Here is a 25,832-nt window from a genome sequence, read left to right on the forward strand (position 1 = left end):
TTGATTGCAAGAGTGAAATAGTACTTTAACAAGTAAACGTGCAAAGAACAATGCTAGTCTCGACCTAAACAATTAGGTTGTATCAATAACGATAGTCACGAAGGGTCAAAGATGTTCAATTAGTCCTATGGCTCAATACGACTCGATTAATATAGCATGTGAAGCAAATTGTCAAGTTTCATGCAAGATACAAGTATAAAAGCATGTTAGGAAGATTGCATAATTAATTGGTTAAGTTTGACAAAAAGTCAAACTTGGTCGGGTCAAAGTCAACGAAAAAGTCAACATGTTCGGGTCGGGTCCCGGACTATTTTTCTATGCTAATTATTCATATACAAGTGTATTAAAACAAGTTTCATGTGAATCGGAGGTCCGTAGGTCATCAAACATTTCACGTGAAATGGGACGAGGAGGTCAGAATCTGACCAGGTACATCTGCGCGCCGCGCGGGGATGGGGCGCGCCGCGCCACCATCTGTGCAGGTCTGTTTCTGTTTTTCCACAAGTGTGCACGAGCCAAAATCAATTCTAACACAACAATTGACCCGCAAACACTTATAATGCCTATCATATATCGTTGGAAAGGTATTTTGACGAGGAATACAACTAAGCACTTATGGTCAATCAATAACATCATTTACAATAGCCGAAATCTCATCAAGTGAGCAATAAAAGTCCATTTTCAAAGTTTCAAGTTCATCAATTGCATTTTGAGTTTCGGGAAACCAATTCACACATATGATATGCCGTTTTGAAGGTAATGAAGCATACATTACTACTAAACACTAACAATTAATATTCCATGACATTCAAGCATCCAAAAATTCATGTCAAGAACTATCAAACCCTAGTCAAACATCTCAACATCAATAATCATGTTTTTGAAGTTTTCTTAATCAACCTACACATCAAATTGAAGCTAATGATGCTAGTAACACATTTAATACATGAACTTTAACAATTAAACAACATATGATCATCCAAAATCAAAGATTAAGCATGCATTTTTCATTTTCAAGCTAGTTACACCAAAAACAACAAATCGAGCATACAAATTACATACACAACATCACAATGAGCCATAGACACTAATTAACAACTTTATAACTCAAAAATCTCAAGAACACATAAAATTAGTGATTTTAGAAAGTTACCCAAATGAGATGAAGTTGGTATCAAATTGAAGAGGATGAAGAGAGGATCACGAAAATGTAATTTGTTTTGATGTTTGCTTCTCCAATCGGATTTAGATGATGATCTTATGTTTGAGGGTTTTGAGTTCAAAAATGGGAAGTAGAGAGAAAGAGGAGGATGAAGGTGGGAGGTGGAGATGAAATGAATGGATGTGGTAAGTGGGTTGACTAGTTGACCTAGTCAACTAGTTTGCCCATTTGGCAATCTCGGTCCCTCGAGTTTCAAAGCGGGTGCGAGAATTAACCCAACGAATATTTTAAAAACGTTCGAGTAACGGATGACTTTATAATTAGATAACGAGAATATTATGAACGTTAGTTAACGAAAGATACAAATTTGTATAACGAAAGATATTATAAAAAAAAAAAAAAAAGACGGTGTTAAAATAAATTTAACGGAAAATCACGGGATGTTACATTATCCACACCTCAAAAGAAATTTCGTCCCGAAATTTAGTTGGAAGTAGTAGTCGATGTCTCTTACTCGAGACCTAGAGTTGTTCAACCTACGGAGCAGTGAAGATACATCCTTAGGCATTTCCACGAATCTGAATAGTCGGGGTGTTACGTAGTAGTAAGGTTTGGTTTTACGATCCACAAGTTCAGCCGGTTTTCCTATGAAGAGTAGTTTGTCATCAATAGTTGGTGCATCTAGAAGGATTGCAAGTTCCTGTTCCGCAGGACACGTTCCTAAGTTTGTTACACGAAATGTAAGGTAAACGGAAACTTAATTGAGTCGGCAGTTCTAAATGGTAGGAAGCGGCTCCAATACGCCCCAAGGTTTCAAAAGGTTCAATATTGCGGCTATAGCCTTTCTTGATTTCCCAAAATGGATTACACCTTTCCAAGGTGCGGTTTCTCAATATTACGCGGTTACACACTGGGATTTGTGAGGTTTTCATCTAAGTTTGGTATAACTCTTTTGGCGACTACGGATCGTCTCGAGCCCTCCTCGGATTTGAATGATTTCAATTGTTGTTTCTTGATGGAGTTCAGATTTCGGTGGTTGATGCTTTGGTTAAATGAACAGGGGTATGACATTAGCGGTCATATAGGGTTTCGGAAAGTGCGTGTGAACACACGAGTGGTAACTACTGTTGTAAGAGTGATCTACTAAAGGTGACAATACGAGTTTGTGACATGTCTTTCCAAGACGTAAATCGTTCGTTTGCTCGGTTCATCGGTTTGTGGGTGGTATGCGGTACTCATGTCTAAGCGGGTCTCCAAGGCTTCTTGTAAAACTAGAAGTGAAACGAGTATTTCGATACGGGATAATTGACAAGGATACACCGTGTTGGAATAGAATCTCTTAAGATATGTTTGAACAAGTCAGTTAGGGTTCGAAAAGAAAAAAAATGTTCGTTAGGACTATTCACCCTCGTGGCGAACACTAATGTACTATGAGGAGTTTCTCTATCCATGGAGAAATGTTACAAGGAGTTTCCTTAAACGGAAGTGCGAGCGATAAAGATAGGAGTGAAATGAGGACTTAGAATAGGATGATCTTACATCTCGAGGTTGCTATAACGTGCCTCTAGTTGTCAAAAGTTGAAGTCTGAAAGTGAAACGAGGCAGTACACGTAGTTGTATAGCTCGGGGTTGAATAATAGTTGACCGATTATCAGAAACACAAGGGCGTTAAGTCAAAGAAGAGTGAAGTATCGTTGGATTGTGTGCTATCTTAAATTCCAGTAATATCAGACGGTGACGGTGAAATAACAGAGGTATGTAGTGTGGTACGTGATGACGAGAAAATTGATCGGATCCACAATTTAGTATTCGAATTCTTCGTGTAAAATAACGAATTTTAGTTATGTTGATTTTTGAGTCGAGAGAGTATGCCTTTCGGCGTTCAAATAGAAATATTTCCATGTTCGAGTTCCATCTGTTGCTATACGATTTTAACTAGAAATGTTGGTGTGAAGAATCACGCTCAAGGTTCGAACACGGAGAGGTTTAGAGTTTTCCTTAGTGAGTTAACGAGTTTAAAAGTCGTGTGACACCGTGTGATACCATTCTGTAACACCCCAGCTTAACATGACCACAATATTGTCCGCTTTGCCCGCAGGCGCACGGCTTTTTCTTGGCGATAACACACGAGAAAAGTCAGAAATGAATTTTCGGTAATAAGCGGTGAGATCTAAGATTTTTACGAATACAAGTCTGAGTTGGGAGAGTTCCCTGATTACCTGTGGCTTGATTTCGAGATTGATTGTAATGCCTTGACCATTAACATCATAGTCTAGAAAATTGGACTTAGTTGAATAAGTTAAGATGTCATCTATAAATACGATAACAGATTTGTCTAGATAAGTTTGCATACGTGGTTTAGGAGGTTCATGAATACGGACGGAGTCCTAAATAAATCGACGGTACTAAGAGAGATTCACAACTAACGTTGTGAGTTCGGAAGATGGCTTAGGAGACATCGTCTCCCTTAACCCCCAATTGATGATAACCGGAACGGAGGTCGTTTTGGAATACACACGGGATTCATGCAAGAAATTACGAGGTCATGGATGCGAGGGAGAGGGTATCGGTTTCCGACCGAAAATTACTCAGTTCACAATAATCTATACAAGATGATGGGGAAACATTTTTTTTTTTTTTTTTTTTTTTTTTTTAACGAATAGGTTCCGAGCTCCCTAGTTCTATAGGTGTCAAGTCAAAAGTCTTAACGTATATCCTCCAATAAAATTTATAGGCACACAATATTTTCCGTCGGTCACTTAAATCGTCTAAGTAGTATCTGGGGGAAAGAGGTGGAATATAAAGAGCACGAGTCAAATCCTTGGTTATAAAACGTCTAACGGTACTCGAATCGAATAAGTATGAAATATACGGTTTGTTGTGAAGAAACGTACCCGTGACTAGTCCATCATCGTCTCGGGCATCCTAGGTGTCGATGTTGTAAGTTCAACGGCGCGCGTTGGTTTTTGCTTTATTCTTTGGGCATTCATTCCTAAAATGACCCGATTGGCCACATTTGTAGCAAATACTCGGCTTTGGTGCGTCGGGCCCCTTTTGAGTGACGGGGGCGGTACTTCCACAATACTTGGCAATATGACCACTACCTTGGCACCGATGGCAAATTAGCTTGCCACATTCACCAAAATGATGCTTGTGGCATTTGTTGCAAAAAGGTCGTGTCCCGGCATAACTTTTCTTGCCGACGGGGGTGAGAGGTTCCTTGGAAAAGTTGTTGTTGTAGTTACTCGATTGGGGGGCTTCCCATTTTCTTTTGTTGTCACCCGACTCACCCTCGGCTTTAGGTGCCGGCACTTCAATCTCGTCTACCGTTTCGATCAATTGACGGGCCATATTCAGGGCCTCTTGGTGATTACTGGGTTTGGATGACATTACTCCTTGTTTGATGCTCTTGGGAAGACCATCCATGTAAAGTTCAACCCTTAGAGGTTCGGGGGTCACGAGGTTTGGGCACATCAAGGATAGCTCAGAAAATCGTTGATTATATGCCTTTAGGTCATTCCCGACCGCTTTTAAAGTTCTTAGTTCGTGTTCGAGCTTACGGGTCTCTTCGCGCGGGAAGTATTCGGTGATCATCTTTTTCTTTAAGTCGGCCCATGAGAGTGTGTGGGCTTCATCGATACCCACCGACAGCACATACGTATTCCACCATGTGAGGGCGATACCGGCAAAAGTGTGGGTGGAATATTTGACTTTGTCTTGGTCCCGACAACCGCTTATGCTAAAAACGGCTTCTGTTTGCTCAAACCATCGGGTGAGCACAACCGGTCCTCCGGTCCCATCGAAGGTGTGAGGTTTGCACCCCATGAAAGTTTTGTAGGAGCAACCCTCGTTTGAATTACCGGCTCCATGGTTGTTGTGGTTGTGGTTGTTATTGATGTCGGAGGAGATACTAGCCATAGCCGCACCTATGGCGGTGGCTATCATGCGTTGAAAAGCTTGTTCGGAAGTTTCATTACGTGGTCCGCGACGGGGAGGCATTGTTCCTTCAAGACACAAGAATATCGTTGATTAGTATTCTCAATGATACTAATCATGATAGGGAATGATGATGTAGAGAAAATTTTCCTTGACTCGCCTTAAATTCTTTATGTCATAATGTCGGAATGTCCATATGAATCACCGTAATATAATCCCGGAAATTATATTACCCTGATTCTCATGTGCATTTAACATTACTTCATAAAGTCAAGGTGGCGCGTCAACAAAATTTATCAACGTAAGATCAAGATCGAATACGAGTTAGATATGATAGAAGAGTTCGAGTATAAATGCACAAATAGTCAAGTAATTCCTACTTCAGTCTATATGCCGGTTGTAGTCTAGATTCACCTATGTACCCTATGACTCGGGGTGGACACAAATGAACTCTAAATCCCTACAACCAAGGCTCTGATACCACTTGTAGCGACCCCGACAAATCGTCAAGTGACGGCGTCGACTACGTAGGTCCCATTACCTGGTCATAAGTCTTTAAAACAGACGTTTGACCCAAAATATGTCGCATCCATTCAAGTGTAAAGATTGTTTCAAAGTTTACAAGGATAATTGACCACAAGTTAAATTACAATGTTATAAGTACAAATGAAAACTATGCGACACAGTTTAAATAAGTTCAAAAGATGCTCCAAAATGCATGTATACTCGACATCCAAGCAAGTATCAAAAGAGTGCGGAAGCATGTATCACTAAGCATTCAAAACCTGAGAAAACATAGAAGAATCTGTCAACGAAAAACGTTGGTGAAATCATAGGTTTAGTAAGTATTAAACGTTGTTTTTGAACCACAAGATTTTGTATGTCCATAACGTAGATTATCCAAATCATTTGCATTCCAAAAGTATTGTTATACGCGAGCACTCAATTATCAAAACTTAACCAATGTTACCCCATCACACAGTGCTAGAACCCGCACTAAAACACAAAAATATATTTCATCCGCATAACGGTAGCGAACCGTCCGAATGAGGGTTTGTTAAACCCGTATGGCCACACAATATAAGTTCTCACTTACACCCTGCAAGTGTAACTAATGATAATCGAATTGAGGCATTTTTGTTCTAACTCGCACGTGGAATGTTTGTTTTCACACTTGTGTTCAAAACATAAAAGTAAGTAGTACAAGATGTAACAAAGTATATGTTTTCTCAGCCCACGATTTAAAAGTATAAAAGTTGTTGAAAAGGTGGGACTATGATCTCACCTTTGATTGCAAGAGTGAAATAGTACTTCAACAAGTAAACGTGCAAAGAACAATGCTAGTCTCGACCTAAACAATTAGGTTGTATCAATAACGATAGTCACGAAGGGTCAAAGATGTTTAATTAGTCCTATGGCTCAATACGACTCGATTAATATAGCATGTGAAGCAAATTGTCAAGTTTCATGCAAGATACAAGTATAAAACCATGTTAGGAAGATTGCATAATTAATTGGTTAAGTTTGACAAAAAGTCAAACTTGGTCGGGTCAAAGTCAACGAAAAAGTCAACATGTTCGGGTCGGGTCCCGGACTATTTTTCTATGCTAATTATTCATATACAAGTGTATTAAAACAAGTTTCATGTGAATCGGAGGTCCGTAGGTCATCAAACATTTCACGTGAAATGGGACGAGGAGGTCAGAATCTGACCAGGTACATCTGCGCGCCGCGCGGGGATGGGGCGCGCCGCGCCACCATCTGTGCAGGTCTGTTTCTGTTTTTCCACAAGTGTGCACGAGCCAAAATCAATTCTAACACAACAATTGACCCGCAAACACTTATAATGCCTATCATATATCGTTGGAAAGGTATTTTGACGAGGAATACAACTAAGCACTTATGGTCAATCAATAACATCATTTACAATAGCCGAAATCTCATCAAGTGAGCAATAAAAGTCCATTTTCATAGTTTCAAGTTCATCAATTGCATTTTGAGTTTCGGGAAACCAATTCACACATATGATATGCCGTTTTGAAGGTAATGAAGCATACATTACTACTAAACACTAACAATTAATATTCCATGACATTCAAGCATCCAAAAATTCATGTCAAGAACTATCAAACCCTAGTCAAACATCTCAACATCAATAATCATGTTTTTGAAGTTTTCTTAATCAACCTACACATCAAATTGAAGCTAATGATGCTAGTAACACATTTAATACATGAACTTTAACAATTAAACAACATATGATCATCCAAAATCAAAGATTAAGCATGCATTTTTCATTTTCAAGCTAGTTACACCAAAAACAACAAATCGAGCATACAAATTACATACACAACATCACAATGAGCCATAGACACTAATTAACAACTTTATAACTCAAAAATCTCAAGAACACATAAAATTAGTGATTTTAGAAAGTTACCCAAATGAGATGAAGTTGGTATCAAATTGAAGAGGATGAAGAGAGGATCACGAAAATGTAATTTGTTTTGATGTTTGCTTCTCCAATCGGATTTAGATGATGATCTTATGTTTGAGGGTTTTGAGTTCAAAAATGGGAAGTAGAGAGAAAGAGGAGGATGAAGGTGGGAGGTGGAGATGAAATGAATGGATGTGGTAAGTGGGTTGACTAGTTGACCTAGTCAACTAGTTTGCCCATTTGGCAATCTCGGTCCCTCGAGTTTCAAAGCGGGTGCGGGAATTAACCCAACGAATATTTTAAAAACGTTCGAGTAACGGATGACTTTATAATTAGATAACGAGAATATTATGAACGTTAGTTAACGAAAGATACAAATTTGTATAACGAAAGATATTATAAAAAAAAAAAAAAAGACGGTGTTAAAATAAATTTAACGGAAAATCACGGGATGTTACATACCTTACCATTAGCTATTTCAACAACATAAGTATTGTCTAAAGGAGTTAACAGTGTTTTGATTTTTGGACTTAATTTACTCGACACAAAACTCAAATCAGCCCCTGAATCAAATAGTACATAAACTGATAAATCGTTGACCGAGAACGTACCAGTAACAAGTTTAGGATCTTCCTCAGCATCCCTGGTGTTAATGTTGAACGCTCTACCATGCGCAGTCTCTGCAGTCTTCTTGTTGGGACAGGCATCACGGAAATGCCCCGGCTTCCCACACTCGTAACAAACTCTCAGATTACCTCCATTATTCGGCTTTCCATTGCCATTACCATTACCATTACCAGCATTATTACCATTATTACCACCTGTAGCAGGAGTAGAAGAACTCGGCAGAAGCACCGTACAATCCTTAGCAATGTGTCCCTGTTTGGAACACCTCTTGCAAGTCACGGTACATAAACCATCATGAGCCTTGTAACAACGTGGACACACACGCTGACTACGGTTATTCGAACCAGAAGTATCCTGCTTTTTCTGCTGACCTTGGCTTTGATTGCGGTTATTATCCCACTTTCTCTTCCCATTATCAGCTTTCTTAACAGCCTCTTCACTAGGTTCGGTTACAGCAGCCTTGCTTCTTTTCAAGATCTTATCATTCAACTTATGAGCCATTGACATCGCGGCCTCAATAGTCTGGGGCTCACTAGATTCAACTCCATGTTTAATTTTCTCTGACAACCCATCAATGTAAGCTTCAATCTTAAGATTCTCATCGGCATAAACATTAGGGCACAACAAAGTCAACTCAAAGAACCTCTGCTCGTAGGCATCTAATTCGGTGCCCTTCATTTTCAAGTTCTTAAGTTCAACCTCTAACTTCTTAAGCTCACCCCTGGAACGGTAGCAAGTGATCATTCTTTCCTTGAAATTATTCCATGTTAAACCATAAGCCACATCATTTCCCAAACTGTTAACCAAGTTGTTCCACCAGGTCAATACACTATCCTTCAAAGTGCAGCTATCAAAACTAACCTTGTCCTCCTCTCGGACTCGACTAACCCTAAAAATAGACTCGATTTTCTCGAACCAGCGGGTAAGTCCTATGGGTCCTTCTGTACCACTGAATTCCTGTGGGCGACTAGCCATGAACGTTTTGTGGGAGCATCCCACCTGATTGTTGTTCGCATTAGCATTTGCATTAGCATTCGCTGCCATAGCAGCAGCTATCCCTTCGGTAACAAGACGTTGGATACGGGCTTCGTTGGACTCTCTAGGAGGCATGATCTTCAAAACAGAATAACACAACCGTTAGTACTAAGAATAATACCAGTGTTATAAAGGAATAGATCAAACACGAAAAAGATTAACCATTATAATAATAGTCAGTAAACACTATGAGTAATAACATGACAGTTATGATTGTTATAGAAATAACCACTACATGCATACATATTTTATGATAACATCATATAACATACATAGCACCTAACATACATGATCTACATTACGCATAATATAACATGCCAAGAGTCACAACATCAGAAATAAAATGTGATAATGATAATAGATGTCATAAAAATAACCATCCATACATAATGAAAAACATCCCATAACAAAATCTTAATAAAATCCTCGGCAAAACACCGTACATATCCCAAAAATGTATGTATGAAAGGACATTAAGTCTTATAAATAAGTAATCAATCATGAATCATCATATCACATCTGCTTAGAGCGGGTGTGATAAGCTGGGCCAGCATGAGTCTCCGCAGGTGGCTCATACTTTCGCAACTTTCCTTTCACTTCTTCTAACTCTGCCTTCAAACCACGAACTGTGCTCTCGAGAGCCTCGAACTTAGTGTCAACTTCACAGTTACGCTTACGATTATCGAACCCAACATTATTCTTGAAGCTAACAAACGAATCCATACTAGCTCGAATCTGGTCCATCATCTCGTTATGCGGTAAAGTACGCATACAATTACTAAGAGCATTAATACGCGTCACTTCATTGTAAGCCCTGTTCATGTGAGTAAGGGTGGAAAAGTAGTAGTGAACAGGATCATCGATCCTAGGTTGATCAACACGGCGTCTTTCAGCAGCCGGAGGAGCAGGAGCAGCAACGGAGTTATCGCTCGAAGTCGACATCTGCAAACAGTAAAACCGCAAACCACATACCAAAAGATATAAATGCTAATGATATAACTTATACGAAATGAAATGCATAATAATGCTATAGCAAAAGGGTCGGGCTGTAGACTAGACTCTAATGCACCCTAAGAACCACGGGTTAACCACATTAAGACCGCCTAGTTCCCTACAACCAGAGCTCTGATACCAACTGTGATGGCCCCGTCAATACACTTAACGGCTCCGTCACTTGGTCCCACAACTTGATCGAACTTAAATGAATTTAACAAACGACATTGCATTCTTTTATTTCAAAAGTTTCCCAAAAAGGAAGGCATACCAAAATATGTAGTTTAAATAACCCAACATATTAAATAAACCAAAGTTGACATAAAACATTGTCAACAAAACCCACAAGTTTAGGTTATCAAAAAATAGAATGCAAGATCAAGTTTCATAAATGTTTCATAAAATCTGCCCAAATACATGCAGACTCTTCTAAACACAGCGGAAGCATCACATAAACTTAAGTACCTGTGAAAACATGCGAGTAAACTGTCAACACAAAGGTTGAGTGAATTATAGGTTTAAATAATTGAATAAACTTTAGACCACAAGATTTAAAAATGTTAGAAAACATTAAACATTATTCCATTATCAATGAGCCACCTGGTAACCACTTAACCCTTTATTTACCCTTGCCAAACACAATAAAAATATACACTGGACAGTGTATCTACAACAAAATACGAAGTACTAAACATTCCGATTATAAATTGCTAGCGCGACTAGCTCGAAATGGGGTTGTCAAACCCGATAGATCTATCCGTAGGATTCGCGTTCACCGGTAGAAACCAATGATTACAGTTACCAGACTAGGGAATATTTTTGTCCAACTCACAATGAATAATTTAAATTTAATTGTCACTTGTGTCTAAACGTGAAATAAAATGCATGTAATTACATCCCAAAAATATACTTTGAAAAGTATGTAAAAACAGGACTATAACTCACCTTAACAGTAACGAAGTAACCAACACAATTAAGCGAACATCAAATGTAGTACAGTGATCAGGAATGATCACAACGCCGACCTATAAATAAAGCAGGTCGATATAAATAACTAACTTAGGTCAAGTCTTAGTATGATAGCTATTGTACATGATGCAAGTAGACATAGAACAATACTCAATATGCATCGGTTTGATTGGAACAGCTTACGGACACACACTTCCTATTTTTAGAAAGTTTCTATTTTTAGCAGGTTTCCAATTTTAGAAAGTTTCTATTTTTGAAAAGTTTCTATTTTTGAAAATTTTCTATTTTTGGAAAGTTTATAAGTTAGGAAAGTTTCCTTAATTAGAAAGTCAACAAAAGTCAACTGAAAGTCAAAGTCAACTGAAAGTCAACTCAAAAGTCAACCTTGGTCAAACATGGTCAACGTTAATTTTAAAAGTGTAATTTATAATAATAATATAAGTTATAACGTTTATCAAAGTTAAATATGTCTAATTATGTCATAACATAAGTTTAATTAAATTAAAATGAATTATTAAAGTTAATATAAGTTTAAATGATATAATTAATATAACCTAAGTATTTAATTAATTAATTAAATATTAGTCATAATATAAATATTATTAATTAATAATAAATTTTAAATCATATCATAAGTATTATTAATTAATAATAGATTATTAATCATATCATAAGTTTCTAATTATAATTATTAAATCATAAGTATTTAATAATTAAATTATAATTAAATAATAACTAAGCCTTATAATAATTAAATAATTAATTATTCCTTATTATAAGTCGTATTATAGTAATCTCATAATATAAGTTTAATACTTCTCATAAGTATTTTCCATTAATAATAAAAGTATTATTAATCATATGTTTAATTAAAATGTTAATTAAATCATAAGTATTAATTAAATGATATAATAAATACATATCATAAGTTGTAAATAATAATAATTACTTTTTTTAATAAGTAATTAAATGATAATGAAATCCATTATTTATATCATAAGTTTAATAATTAGTCAAAAGTTTTAAATCAAAAGTTCATCGGGTCGTATCCTGAGCCCCGGGTGTCGGTTTTCGGCGAGCCTTACATATATTTCCGCCTAATCAAACCACCCGACACTTTGGTACACTCAAGAACACACCATGAACAGCCCATAAGTCGTGATATATAGCCAATACACTACTTGGAACTTCAATTCAATCAAAAACGTGTTTTAGACGTAACGGGTGATTCGTGGCTCGGATTGAGATGACCCGAACATGAAAGTTCGTCCCACCATCAATCATAACACACTAACACACCCTAAAGTCACCAAATATGGTCACAAAGTCGGACCAAACCTGGTTCATACCAAAATCACATTTCAATCTTAACAAAATACCACTTTGATCATATCTAGGGCTCTAGGAATAGAAACGACATGAATCCAGAGTCTAAAATTAATGTCTTGATGAGAGGAACTCATTTATATATTTTATTTTATGATTAAAATCAGTTACAATATCAGAAACACACGAAAAAGCTGCTGTCCCAATTTTATCCAACCGAAAAATATGCAATCGAGCAATTCTACGCATACAATCAACATTACAACAACTAATAATCATCATACTAATAATATAAACATAAAATACAGAAAAATAAATAAAAATTAAAAGTTCTAGGGTTAGGGTTTATACCCTAATCAAGAAACAAGAAGTGTAATCGCGTAGAGAACGGAACGAGGAATGCATTGGTATAGATGATCTCTTGATCCAAGCTTGAAAAATTGATGAAGATGATGATATGGTGATGAATGGCGATAGCTAGGGGAAGGGAAAAAGAAGAAGGAGAGCAAAAATAGTAATTAGGTTTAAGAGATTTGATGAAGTGAAAAATTATAACAAAATAAAAAAATTCAAGGGAGTAATACTCCCTCCCCCCTCTTGGTCAGCCGAATGGGGTTTGTGGGGTGGGCCCCACTAGCCCAATTTTGTTTAAATGTAATCTACTTGTGGCCCGAAAGCCCGAACGAATCCCGAAACGCGAAAACACGCTTACGCGATTAAAATTTCGGAGAGATAACAAACGCGCGACGAAAAATAAATATAAATACACTATATAATAATATGATCTTAAAATATCATAATTAAAATAATTAGGATTTAAAAATCCCGAAAACGCGACCGTTGGTTTGAAAACCGAAAAGATTCGCGTGATAGAAATCCGCGATTCGTATAAACGTACGATTTAAAATATGAATACATATATTCATCTAACACATAACAATTAATATATTATTACTAAAATAATAATATAGGTCATAGAAATGACGTAGCACAATTAACAGTTAACGATCATTAAATAATTAACGGTAAAAGATAACGGAAAAAGTAGGGTCGTGACATCCGGGTATAAGATCTATTTGAAATTCAACGGATCGATGTGGAGGTAGTCCCAGTAATTCCTTCGGAAATACATCGGGAAATTCTTTTGCGACGGGAACATCACTGATGTTCTTTTCTTCGGGTTTGACTTCCTCGATGTGTGCTAGAATGACATAGCAACCTTTTCTTATTAGTTTTTGTGCCTTCAAACTACTAATAAGATTTAACTTCGCGTTGCTCTTTTCTCCGTACACCATTAAGGGTTTTCCCTTTTCACGGGCAGAGTTTCGACTTACAAACTTACAACATTCGCTACCATAACCTTATTATTATTAATTTAAATTAAAATTATAATTAAAATATAAATATAAATTGAGAGATAAGAGAAAGAAAATAGAAAAAGATGTATAAAAACTCGCAGAAAACTGGCGAATTTATAGGATGTGGCCTGCTACAGTAACTCATGCGGTCGCATGAGATTTTAGTGCAAATCTCATGCACTCGCATGGGCTCATGCACCCCACATAAGTTTTATGCCTATTTCTCATGCGATCGCATGGCCGTCAGATCCAGCGCACATATTTTTTGTTTGCTAGTTTGTCGACGTTATTTAATATAATATATAATATATAAATAATTTATATAATTATTTAAATATTATATTATATTCTTGTGCATAGTTGACTTGTAATTTTAGCTCCGTTGCGTCGCGCGTTGATAGTTAGCTCAGGTCTCGGTTCCGGTTTTTCGAAACGTCCTTTCGTATAATTTAATATCTTGTACTTTGCGTTTTGCGACTCGTACTCTTGTAATTTTGAGACGTTTATCATCAATAAATTGAACCACTTGAATTATATCTTGTACATTTGAGCTTTTTGGTCATTTGCTTCTTCAAATCGTCGTTTTCTTCTTTTGTCTTCTCACTTATTTATTTAAACGAATATTACATAAAAATAGAACAATTACAACTAAAAGCTTTACATATTGGAAGGATATTGTGCCTAAATATATGTTTATTTGGAGCACTATCAAATATCCCCACACTTGAGCATTGCTTATCCTCAAGCAATACAGAACTTGAAATTAAATCACACTTCACTTGAATCACTTTTTTATTCTCACACTTTATACATCAGTGATTTTGATACGGCGGTATAAACAATGATAGTAACGATGTGGTTTACAGTCCCACATGACTATTAAAAATTTAGATCCTTTAAGAAATTGGATCTTTATGAAAACATTTGATCTTTTTGAAAATTCAATCTAGCTTTTACCTTAGATAAGTTTTCCGGAATAACCCTTCACCGGTGTTTGCAAAATATTTTTGTGGGTTTCGTGGGTTTCAGATTTTAAAATTTTAGCTCAAAACTTGCGGTTTTGTGTCACCCACTTGCTAACCTTGTATTAGGAAAGCAACACGTCCAGTATACTTGCTCCATATATTACCTTTAGGTAAACTACCGTCCGATTGTAAAGGAAAGCGTTGAACAAGCAACTGTTAAGGCAATGTCTAATGACATGCAGATGTTCATGGTCCACAACGTGTCAGATGCAATTTCTATCCTTTGTAGGAGAAATAGTAAAGATCACCCTATAATTTTTTGGTCTGGCACAAGGTCCTGTCTTCGACCATGCTATGCAACCACCGTTCTTACGGTTGACACCCGATTTGGTTCAGGTGACCTAATGAATTTCAGGTGAATTCCTAGGATTTTACGTTCAATGGTAATGAACGCATTGAAAATGGGTTTTCAGAAAACAAATCGGTTTTATGTTTTGATCAAAATATTTTCTCGTTCAAGCTCGAGTTTAGATATCATTGAATTCCATGAGTTTGTAATTCTCAATCTTTAAAGTCAATCTCAAGGATTGAGTAATATCAGGCTTAAAAACTGATTTTTAATCTTTAAGGAGATTATCCTTTCTGGGGGTCTGATTCATTAGTCTTATCAAGCTAATTTGCACGGCGCCCTCCCCATTTTATGAGACAGATCCTCTCATGGTTAGGATAAGTCTGACCACTTGGCGACCATGTTTGATGCTGAGGTCCGTGGATTTCCTGCTGATTTTAGAGATGACTTTTCTAGAATTTTCGTCAACCTACAGCTGGTCTGGACGACAACTTCTTGACCTAAATCAAGAAGCGCGTGTCTTTTTCGGAAGACTTTACTTCCTTTTAATGATGAAATTGATTCATCGTGTAGATCCATCTTTCTTTCAAATATATTACAGTAAATCGGGTAAAACTGATTAGTTTAGTCCAAAGCAAAAGTACCTGCAATAATCTGTACGAAATTTGTGATGTGTGTTTTAAAGAACTTGGTAAATACTTCCCACACTTAGCTTTTATTTATTCTTTTTTTTGCCTTTTTATTTTCTTCTATTCCATTTTAAATGAATTCAAGCATTTTGGGTTGTTTCTCCAATTATGTTCTCTTCGAGGTAACAATAATTTCGGTATTAACACCTAGTTTTATTGTTCATAAATATGTATAAACATGATTTTGAATTCGTTTAATTGAATTTTTTTTTCAAATTTTCACAAAATTTGGCAATTAAACTAAGTGTAAACCCGAGAGAATTTATAACCCTTCCCCACACTTGAGATCATGCAATGCCCTCATTTGCATGAAATCAGACTATTATTATAAATTCATCAGGGTGATTAGGGTAGAAAAGTGATTAAAAATACCGAGTTTGTAATTACTAAGGTTTTCGAATGATAGATGGCGCGCCTCATCGTTCATTCCTTTTGTTGTAATTTCACATATGTTTTGCGTCTTTATCATCAAAATTAGTAGCTTTTGCCGAACTTTAATGTCAGTCTTTGAAAATGCGCTGAACAATAATATATATATATATATATATATATATATATATATATATATATATATATATATATATATATATATATATATATATATATATATATATATATATATATATATATATATATATAAACCTTTATTTATTAAAACAATTTAAATGAATAATTTTTTTAAAATTTTGTTTCCTTTTACTTTAGGTAGTTTTGGTATGTTTACCTACTCCGTCCATCGACAAAATTTACAATTTGTCGTTTTTAAAGCGATTGTTTTAAAAGCAAAGATTTTTGGGTTTTTTTAATTTTTTTGGTATACTTTAGATCAATAAAATTAAAAATAATGATAACAAAATTTTTCGCCCCGCCCTCGGGTAAAGCAATTTCGGTTCCATAACCTAGTCTTCAACTTACGACGAATTTTAGATATCATTTTTTTTAACTTAATGAAATAAAGTAATTTTTGTTTTTAAATTAACAAGAAAACTTAAATTGAAAAAGCGTATTAATTTCTTACAAAACCTACAAAACAAAAATTCAGAATGGGGGGAGAAAACTAGTTCTTTAGTGTCTGCTAGTGGAAAATACCAATCGGATTCCATTCTCGGAACTGCACGAGAACATAACAAGTAACTCTAGACAACGTTTTCTTTTTAGAACATTTGAATCTCCCCACACTTAGGTAGCTGTGGTGTCAAAATTGTGATTAACTTCATTGCCAATTTCTCTTGGACCATAATCAACTTGCATATCTGTGACTTTTGCTTTAAGTCATTGGTCGGATTCCTGTGTAATATCCACAAATTCAACTAGTTTCGCCTTTTCTTTAGGCGATAGATTGGATACTAACCGGTTACATAACTTAAAGTTCCCCTTGGTTCTAGCATCGCGAATCCGTTTAATAAGTTTCTTCATTGAACTATTAATAACGGAGTCATTTAATTTCGTATCAACAACAGGGTTCTTTGTTATTAAGTTATCATTAGGTATTACTTCATCTTCCCCACACTTAGGCGTTTTATTATTGTTAAGCACAACCGTTGGAGTTGGTAAAACAATATGGTTCTTACCAATCGTTTTTGTTGGTTCAACAGTTTTGGTTGGTGGAGATTTAGACGTTCGACTTACAAAGGTGATCGATTTTTCATCATTACTAAGTGTCATTCTACCCTCACTTACATCAAATAAAGCCCCGGTGGATGCTAAGAATGGTCGACCTAAAATTAGAGGAATGTTTGAGTCCTCTTCTATGTCAATGACAATAAATTCGACTAGAAAGGTTAAATTACCTACTTGAACGGGTATGTTGTTAGCAATTCCAACTGGGTGCTTAATGGTTTGATCAAAGAGTCGAACACTCATTTCCGTTGGACTTAACTCACCTACACCTAATCTCTTATATAATGAAAGAGGCATAACACTCACACTTGCACCTAAATCTGCTAGTGCATCATACATAACACAATCACTAAGTAGACTGGGAACAATAAATTCACCCGGATCACCCAACCTGGGTGGAGGTTTTGGTGGAACTGTCTTCACCGGGTTTATCTTTACGGTTTTTGATTCTTGCACTTTCTTATTCTTCTTCTTCTTTCCAGAGGTATCACAAACTTTATTACCTATTACTTGCTCATACTCAACTCCTTTTCTTGGAAACGGGATGGGTGGTCTGTATGGTGCCACCACTGGCTTTAAATACTCGGGTGGTGGTAATGGTGTAACTTCTTCGTTTTTACTTACATCGAAAACCTTCCCATCTTCTTGTGCTAGTTTTTCAGAATTCATTGAAACCATATTAACATTCTCATTCCGAGGATTTACTTCAGTATTACTCGCTAGCTTTCCTTCTTCCCTCTCACTCATCATGCTAGCAAGTGTACCTAGGTGTTTTTCTAGATTCAAAATGGAAGCTTGTTGAGTTCTTAATGACTGATCAAACCTCTCATTTGTTTAGGTTTGAGATGTAATAAATTGTTTTTGAGATTCCATTAGCTTTGCCATCATTTCTTCTAGATTTGACTTTTTCTCTTCAGTTTGTTGTGGTGGTTTATACAAGATGGTTTTTTGTTGATTGAAAGTGTTGTTTTGAGTTGGTTAGTTATTCGGACCTTGTTGGTTATACGAGTTATTGTTGGGTCCATTTGGATTGTAAAGAATGTTTTGATTTCGATTGAAGTTTGGCCTTGGCGGTTGATAATTATTTTGATAATTATTTCCCGGCCTTTGGTTCATGTAGGAAACATTCTCTCGTTGTTCCATCGTTTGCTCAATGTGACAATCTTTCGTTAAGCGTGGTCCACCGCATTGATCACAATTGATTCGTATTGCGTGAATATCTTTAGTCATCTTTTCCATTCGTCTCTCGAAAGCATCTATTTTTGTGGAAACGGAATCAAAGTCATGGCTAGAATCGGCTCTAGCTGCTTTAGATGAATGAAAAGTATCTTTTTCCTGATGCCACTCATGTGAGTGGGATGCTATGTTATCAATAATTTTGTAAGCTTCAGTTGCGGTTTTCTTCATAATGGAACCACCAGCTGTTATGTCGATGTCTTTTCGTGTAGCAACGTCGCATCCTTAGTAGAATATTTGTACTATTTGATAAGTGTCTAAACCATGTTGCGGACATCCTCTCAACAACTTTCCAAATCTTTTCCATACCTCATATAATGTTTCATTTGGCTTTTGCGCGAACGTAACAATTTTTCCTTGAAGTCTCACGGCTTTAGATGCCGGAAAGAATCTTTTAAGAAAATTTTCAACTAAGACATCCCATGTGTCAATCGCCCCTTCAGGTAACGATTCTAACAAATCTTTGGCTTCTCCCTTTAAAGTCCAGGGAAATAACATGAGATATATCTGTTCATCCTCAACTTCTCTGATTTTATATAGAGTACAGATCCTATTAAAGGTTCAAAGATGTTCATTTGGATCTTCTTTTGGCGTACCACTATATTGGCATTGATTAGTTACCATGTGTAGAATTTGTCCTTTGATTTCATAATCTGGCGCATTAATGTCTGGCTTAATAATGGCGTGACCTTGGCCCGTACGTGTGGCTCTCATTCGATCTTCCATACTTAGAGGTTCCGTTACTTCTATAATTGAAATTGTTGAATACGAATCACTAGAGGATTCTGATTTAATGGTTTGTAGTTCAGGAGGAATGATTAGTGTTTCAGAATCTTGGAATTGTCCTTGAATATCCTCCGGGTTCTCAATTGTGAAGTCGGGTTCAAAAAATGGATTATCGAAAATTTGAATTGGAGTACTTGTTTGACTTGATGATGATTCTAAAGAAAAATCAACGGCGATAATATTGGCTAAATGTCTTGATCGAGTTACAGGTGGTGAACGTATGAAAGGTGGTGAACATTTTGCTCGGTGCATTCACTGAATATCCTATTAGTTATAAAAATAAAAAAAAATTATATAAGTTCTCAAATTAATAAACTTTTCTGATTTTGCCCACGTTTCGAATAGCCAATAGATGCAGCAGGTAGCCAGGACCCTTTAAATCGGAAGCCTACAACTCGCCACTAACAAATCCAACTATTACTACGAACCAAAAAATTTTGGATGTCTATCAATTTAACCGCTTAAAATAATTTTTCGTCGAAATTTTAGAGAAGAAATAGAAAATTCTATGTCCTAAAAACTAGAGCGTCGAGAAATAAGAAAGAAAAAAACGCGTCGAAAAATAAAAGGTCGAAAAATAAAAATAAGAAAGAAAAACGTCGAAACTTAAAAGTCTAAAAACTAAAAATTAAAAAGTTGCGCCTAAAGGTATTAAAGCTTAAAAGGAATTCTATATTCAAAACGGCAATAACTTAAAAGGTACTAAAATATATAAACGGCGTCGCAAAATTCTACAGCGCATAAATCTTAATCTAAAGAAAAAGCACTTAAGGGATTTTACGGCAAAGCCCAAAAATCTAGAAATATAAAAAACTACGGCAAAAACTAATCTTAAAACTAATTACGAACGATAAAAATATACAAATTATGAATTAAACTAATAAAAATAAAAATAAACAAAAAATGATAAAATTACTTATTTTTATATTATTATTTTTTAAAAGTATTAATTTATATATTTATAAAACTAATTAAAACTTAAAAATACAAATTTAATTAAAACTTAAACTAATTATTATTAAATTAAACCCTAACTATAATTAATTAATAATAATAATAATAATTAAACAAACCCTAATCCGTACTAGGTATGTTTCATACCTGTCAGACAGGGTCATGCGGTCGCATGACTTTGTAACTGAATCCTCATGCGATCGCATGAGGGTCAGGTTCAGTTCACATGCAGGTTCAGATCGACAGGTTCAGTTTCTATTTTATTTTTATTTTTTTCTTTTACGTTTTACTTTTTTTTTTACTTATTATAAATACAAAATATTTTTACGAAATAAGAGATAATATATTTTTACAAAGATATAAATTTACTAAAATATAGCGTAAAAATATAGCGTTTCGCCGGGTCCCCGGTAGCGGCGCCAAAAACTTGATGTTATGCGAGGTGTATACGAAATAGTATTATTTTTACTGCGAAATACTACAAAATATGATACAAATTACACAAGTTTTATTTATTTATTTATTTATGGAATATACCTAAATCTTGCTACAACACTTATAGGCAGTGTACCTAATCGTAGAGTAGTGTAGTTTTTAGTAAGTCCGGTTTGTTCCACAGGGAGCTAGTGATACGTACTATATTTTTAACAACTATATTTGTATAAAATATATATAATTATGTATAGTAATATTATTATAAAAGGGGGTTTTTACCGTTTAATGACCGGTTTGTCGATTTTATATTTTAAGCGTAAAGATAAATGACGATAATTAAAGTACGTAAAATAAATAACAATATTTAAAGTTGCGATAATTAAAATTGCGATAAGAAATAAAATGACACTAAATAAAAGTACGATGAGATATGAAATAAAATAATTATGCTTATTTAAACTTCCATTATCATGATGTTTGACGTTTTGATTTTAATTTATTACTCTGAGTTAATTGTCCTTTGTCCTGGTTTATTTGATACGTCTATCTGGTTTTTGTCCATAATAGTCCATCAGTTATAAATATAAAGTGCGAGTGTCCTCGACAAATTACCCTTATACCCGAAGTCAAATATTCCAACTAATTAAGGATTTAAACTGTGACGCAGTTATTACTTCTGTCAACAATTACACCAATTATCACTGTATGTAATCCACCCCTGTTTTGATTAGATATGAATATTAATTTACCCACTTGATCAGTTTGAATAATCAATTACCCAACCCGAATAATTAATTAAATGATTATAATAGATTTCATATGAACGTCACTAAATAGGACAACCATAATCATTATTAATTATTAGGTTAATTAATTTGAAGATAGGTTCGACAGACTCCAATGAGTTGTCACTCAATTAGACAATACCCCCCATCTATTAATAGTCAATAGTCCAATTTCTACAAGTGTCGGTCTTTTGCCCAAACCTTAATTATAGTCCAAAGTTCAATAGCCCCGTCTTAATATTTAGTCCAACATCACGATTACTTCGGCTCAAATAAGCATAATAATAACTTAGTTATGAGACATTAATTTAAAAAGGTAGAACATAGCTTACAGTGGTGATTAATTGCGTAGCGTTGCACGGACAGAGTTTCGACTTACAAACTTACAACATTCGCTACCATAACCTTATTATTATTAATTTAAATTAAAATTATAATTAAAATATAAATATAAATATAAATTGAGAGATAAGAGAAAGAAAATAGAAAAAGATGTATTAAAACTCGCAGAAAACTGGCGAATTTATAGGATGTGGCCTGCTACAGTAACTCATGCGGTCGCATGAGATTTTAGTGCAAATCTCATGCACTCGCATTGGCTCATGCACTCGCATGAGTTTTATGGGGATTTCTCATGCGATCGCATGGCCGTCAGATCCAGCTCACATATTTTTTGTTTGCTAGTTTGTCGACGTTATTTAATATAATATATAATATATAAATAATTTATATAATTATTTAAATATTATATTATATTCTTGTGCATAGTTGACTTGTAATTTTAGCTCCGTTGCGTTGCGCGTTGATAGTTGGCTCAGGTCCCGGTTCCGGTTTTTCGAACGTCCTTTCGTATAATTTAATATCTTGTACTTTGCGTTTTGCGGCTCGTACTCTTGTAATTTTGAGACGTTTATCATCAACAAATTGAACCACTTGAATTATATCTTGTACATTTGAGCTTTTTGGTCATTTGCTTCTTCAAATCGTCATTTTCTTCTTTTGTCTTCGCACTTATTTATTTAAACGAATATTACATAAAAATAGAACAATTACAACTAAAAGCTTTACATATTGGAAGGATATTGTGCCTAAATATATGTTTATTTGGAGCACTATCAGATAGAAATCATACAACATACATAGCACCTAACATACATGAACTATATTACGCATCAGAGTCATAACATCAGAAATAAAATATGATAATGATAATAGATGTCATAAAGAAACAACCATCCATACATAATGAAAAATAGCCCATAACAAAATCCTTAATAAAATCCTCTGCAAAACGCCTTACATCACCCAAAAATGACTGTATAAAAGGACATTAAGTTTTGTGAAATAAATAATCAATCATGAATCATCATATCACATCTGCTTGGAGCGGGTGTGATAAGCTGGGCCTGTACGAGGCTCGGCATGAGTCTCATACTTCCTCAACTTTCCTTTCACCTCCTCCAACTCTGACTTCAGACCACGAACTATGCTCTTAAGAGCCCCGAACTTAGCGTCCACCTCATGGTTACGCTTCCTATTCTCAAACCCAACATTATGCTTGAAACTGATAAACGAGTCCATACTTGCTCTAATCTCGTCCATCACCTCGTTATGCGGCAAAATCCACATACAGTCGCTGAGAGCATTAATACGTGTCTCATTCGATTATGCTCTAGTCATGTGAGTTATGGTAGCCATGTAGTGGATAACAGGATCATCGATCAAAGGCTGATCAGCACGGTGCCTAGCAGCGGACGAAGGAGCAGGAGCAGGAACGGAATTGTTGCTCGAAGTCGACATCTGCAAACAGTAAAACCACATACCACATACACCATAGAAGTAACATAAGTAATAACTTATAATTTTTCCTCATACGAAATGAAATGCATAATAATGCTATAACAAGAAAGGTCGGGCTGTAGACTAGACTCTAATGCACCCTAAAAATCACGGGTTGACCACATTAAGATCGCCTAGTTTCCTGCAACCAGAGCTCTTATACCAACTGTGATGGCCCCGTCAAAACACTTAACGGCTCCGTCACTTGGTCCCACAGCTTGATCGAACTTTAAATGACTTTAATAAACAACTTTGCATTCTTTTATTCAAAAAGTTTCCTAAAAAGGAAATATACCAAAAATATGTAGTTTAAATAACTCAACATATTAAATACCAAAGTTGACATTAAAACATTGTCAACAAAATCCACAAGTTTTAAATTTTTCCAAAATAGAATGCAAGTGCAAAGTTTCATAATTGTTTAACAAAATCTGCCCAAATGCATGCAGACTCTTCTAACACAGTGGAAACATCAAACAAACTCAAGTACCTGTGAAAACATGCGAGTAAACTGTCAACAAAAATGTTGAGTGAATTATAGGTTTAAATAATTGAATAAACTTTAGACCACAAGATTTAAAATGTTAGAAAACATTAAACATTATTCCATTATCAATGAGCCACCTGGTAACCACTTAACACTTTATTTACCCTTGCCAAACACAATAATAATATACACTGAACAAGTGTATCTACAACAAAATACGAAGTACTAAACATTCCGATTATAAATTGCTAGCGCGACTAGCTCGAAATGGGGTTGTCAAACCCGATAGATCTATCCGTAGGATTCGCGTTCACCAGTAGAAACTAGTGATTACAGTTACCAGACTAGGGAATATTTGTGTTCAACTCATAACGAATAATTTAAATTTAATTGCCACATGTGTCTAAACGTAAAATAAAATGATGTAATCACATCCCAAAAATATACTTTGAAAAGTATGTAAAAACGGGACTATAACTCACCTTCATAGCAAACAAATTAACCACACAAATATGCGAACAGCAAACGAAGTAAAGTGCTCAGGAATGATCACAACGCTGACCTATAAATAAAGCATGTCGATATAGATAACTAACTTAGGTCAAGTCTTAGAATGATAGCTATTGTACATGTTGCAAGTAGATATAGAACAACACTCAACATGCATCGGTTTGATCGGAACAGCGTACGGACACACACTTTCTATATTTAGAGAGTTTCTATTTTTAGCGGGTTTCCATTTGTGGAAAGTTTCTATATTAGGAAACTTTCTATTTTAGGAAGGTTTCTATTTTAGGAAAGTTTCTATTTTAGAAAAGTTTCTATTTTTGGAAAGTTTCCAAATTTTGAAAGTTTCTATATTTAGAAAGTTGTTATTTTTGGAAAGTTTATAAGTTAGTTAAGTTTCCTTAATTAGAAAGTCAACGAAGTCAACTGAAAGTCAAAGTCAATTGAAAGTCAACTCAAAAGTCAACCTTGGTCAAACATAGTCACCATTAATTTTAAAAGTATAAGTTATAATAATAATATAGGTTATAACGTTAATTAAAGTCACATATATATAATTATGTCATATCATAAGTTTAATTAAATTAAATTGAATTATTAAAGTTAACATAAGTTTAAATGATATAATTAATATAACATAAGTATTTAGTTAATTAATTAAATATTAATCATAATATAAGTATTATTAATTAATAATAAATTTTAATCATATCACCAGTATTATTAATTAATAATGAATTATTAATCATATCATAAGTTTCTAATTATAATCATTAAATCATAAGTATTTAATAATTAAATTATAATTAAATAATACCTAAGTCTTTTAATAATTAAATAATTAATTAATCCTTATTATAAGTCTTATTATAATAATTTCATAATATAAGTTTAATACTTACCATAAGTATTGTTCATTAATAATAAAAGTATTATTAATTATAAGTTTAATTAAATGTTTAATTAAATCATAAGTAATTAATAAATGATATAATAAATATATATATCATAAGTCTTAAATTAAATAATTACTTTTTATATCATAAGTAATTAATTAATAATGAAATTCATTATTTGTATCATAAGTCTTAAATAATAACCATAAGTTTTAATTAAAAGTTCGCCGGGTCATAACTTGCGCCCGGGAATCAGTTTTCGGCGAGTCTTATATATATCTTCGCCTAACCAACCCACCTAACACATTAGTGTGCTCAAGGACACCCCATGAACAGCAAACAGGTCATGACTTACAGCCATGAAACAACTTGTAGCTTTAATCCGTTCAAAAACATGTTCTAGTCATACCGGGTGATCCGTGGCTCGGATTTCGATGACCC

General features: G+C 34.9%; 1 non-coding gene across 1 annotated transcript; it reads left to right on the forward strand.

Moving 5' to 3' along the window:
* The first annotated feature begins 18,961 nt into the window (after positions 1–18,961).
* Positions 18,962–19,068, forward strand: LOC139895389 (small nucleolar RNA R71). The gene has a single exon (XR_011775843.1). It is a non-coding gene; the product is annotated as a small nucleolar RNA R71 (small nucleolar RNA).
* Positions 19,069–25,832: the final 6,764 nt, after the last annotated feature.

The sequence above is a fragment of the Rutidosis leptorrhynchoides genome, chromosome 2, assembly GCF_046630445.1.
Source record: "Rutidosis leptorrhynchoides isolate AG116_Rl617_1_P2 chromosome 2, CSIRO_AGI_Rlap_v1, whole genome shotgun sequence".
In the NCBI taxonomy this organism is placed as follows: Eukaryota; Viridiplantae; Streptophyta; class Magnoliopsida; order Asterales; family Asteraceae; genus Rutidosis; species Rutidosis leptorrhynchoides.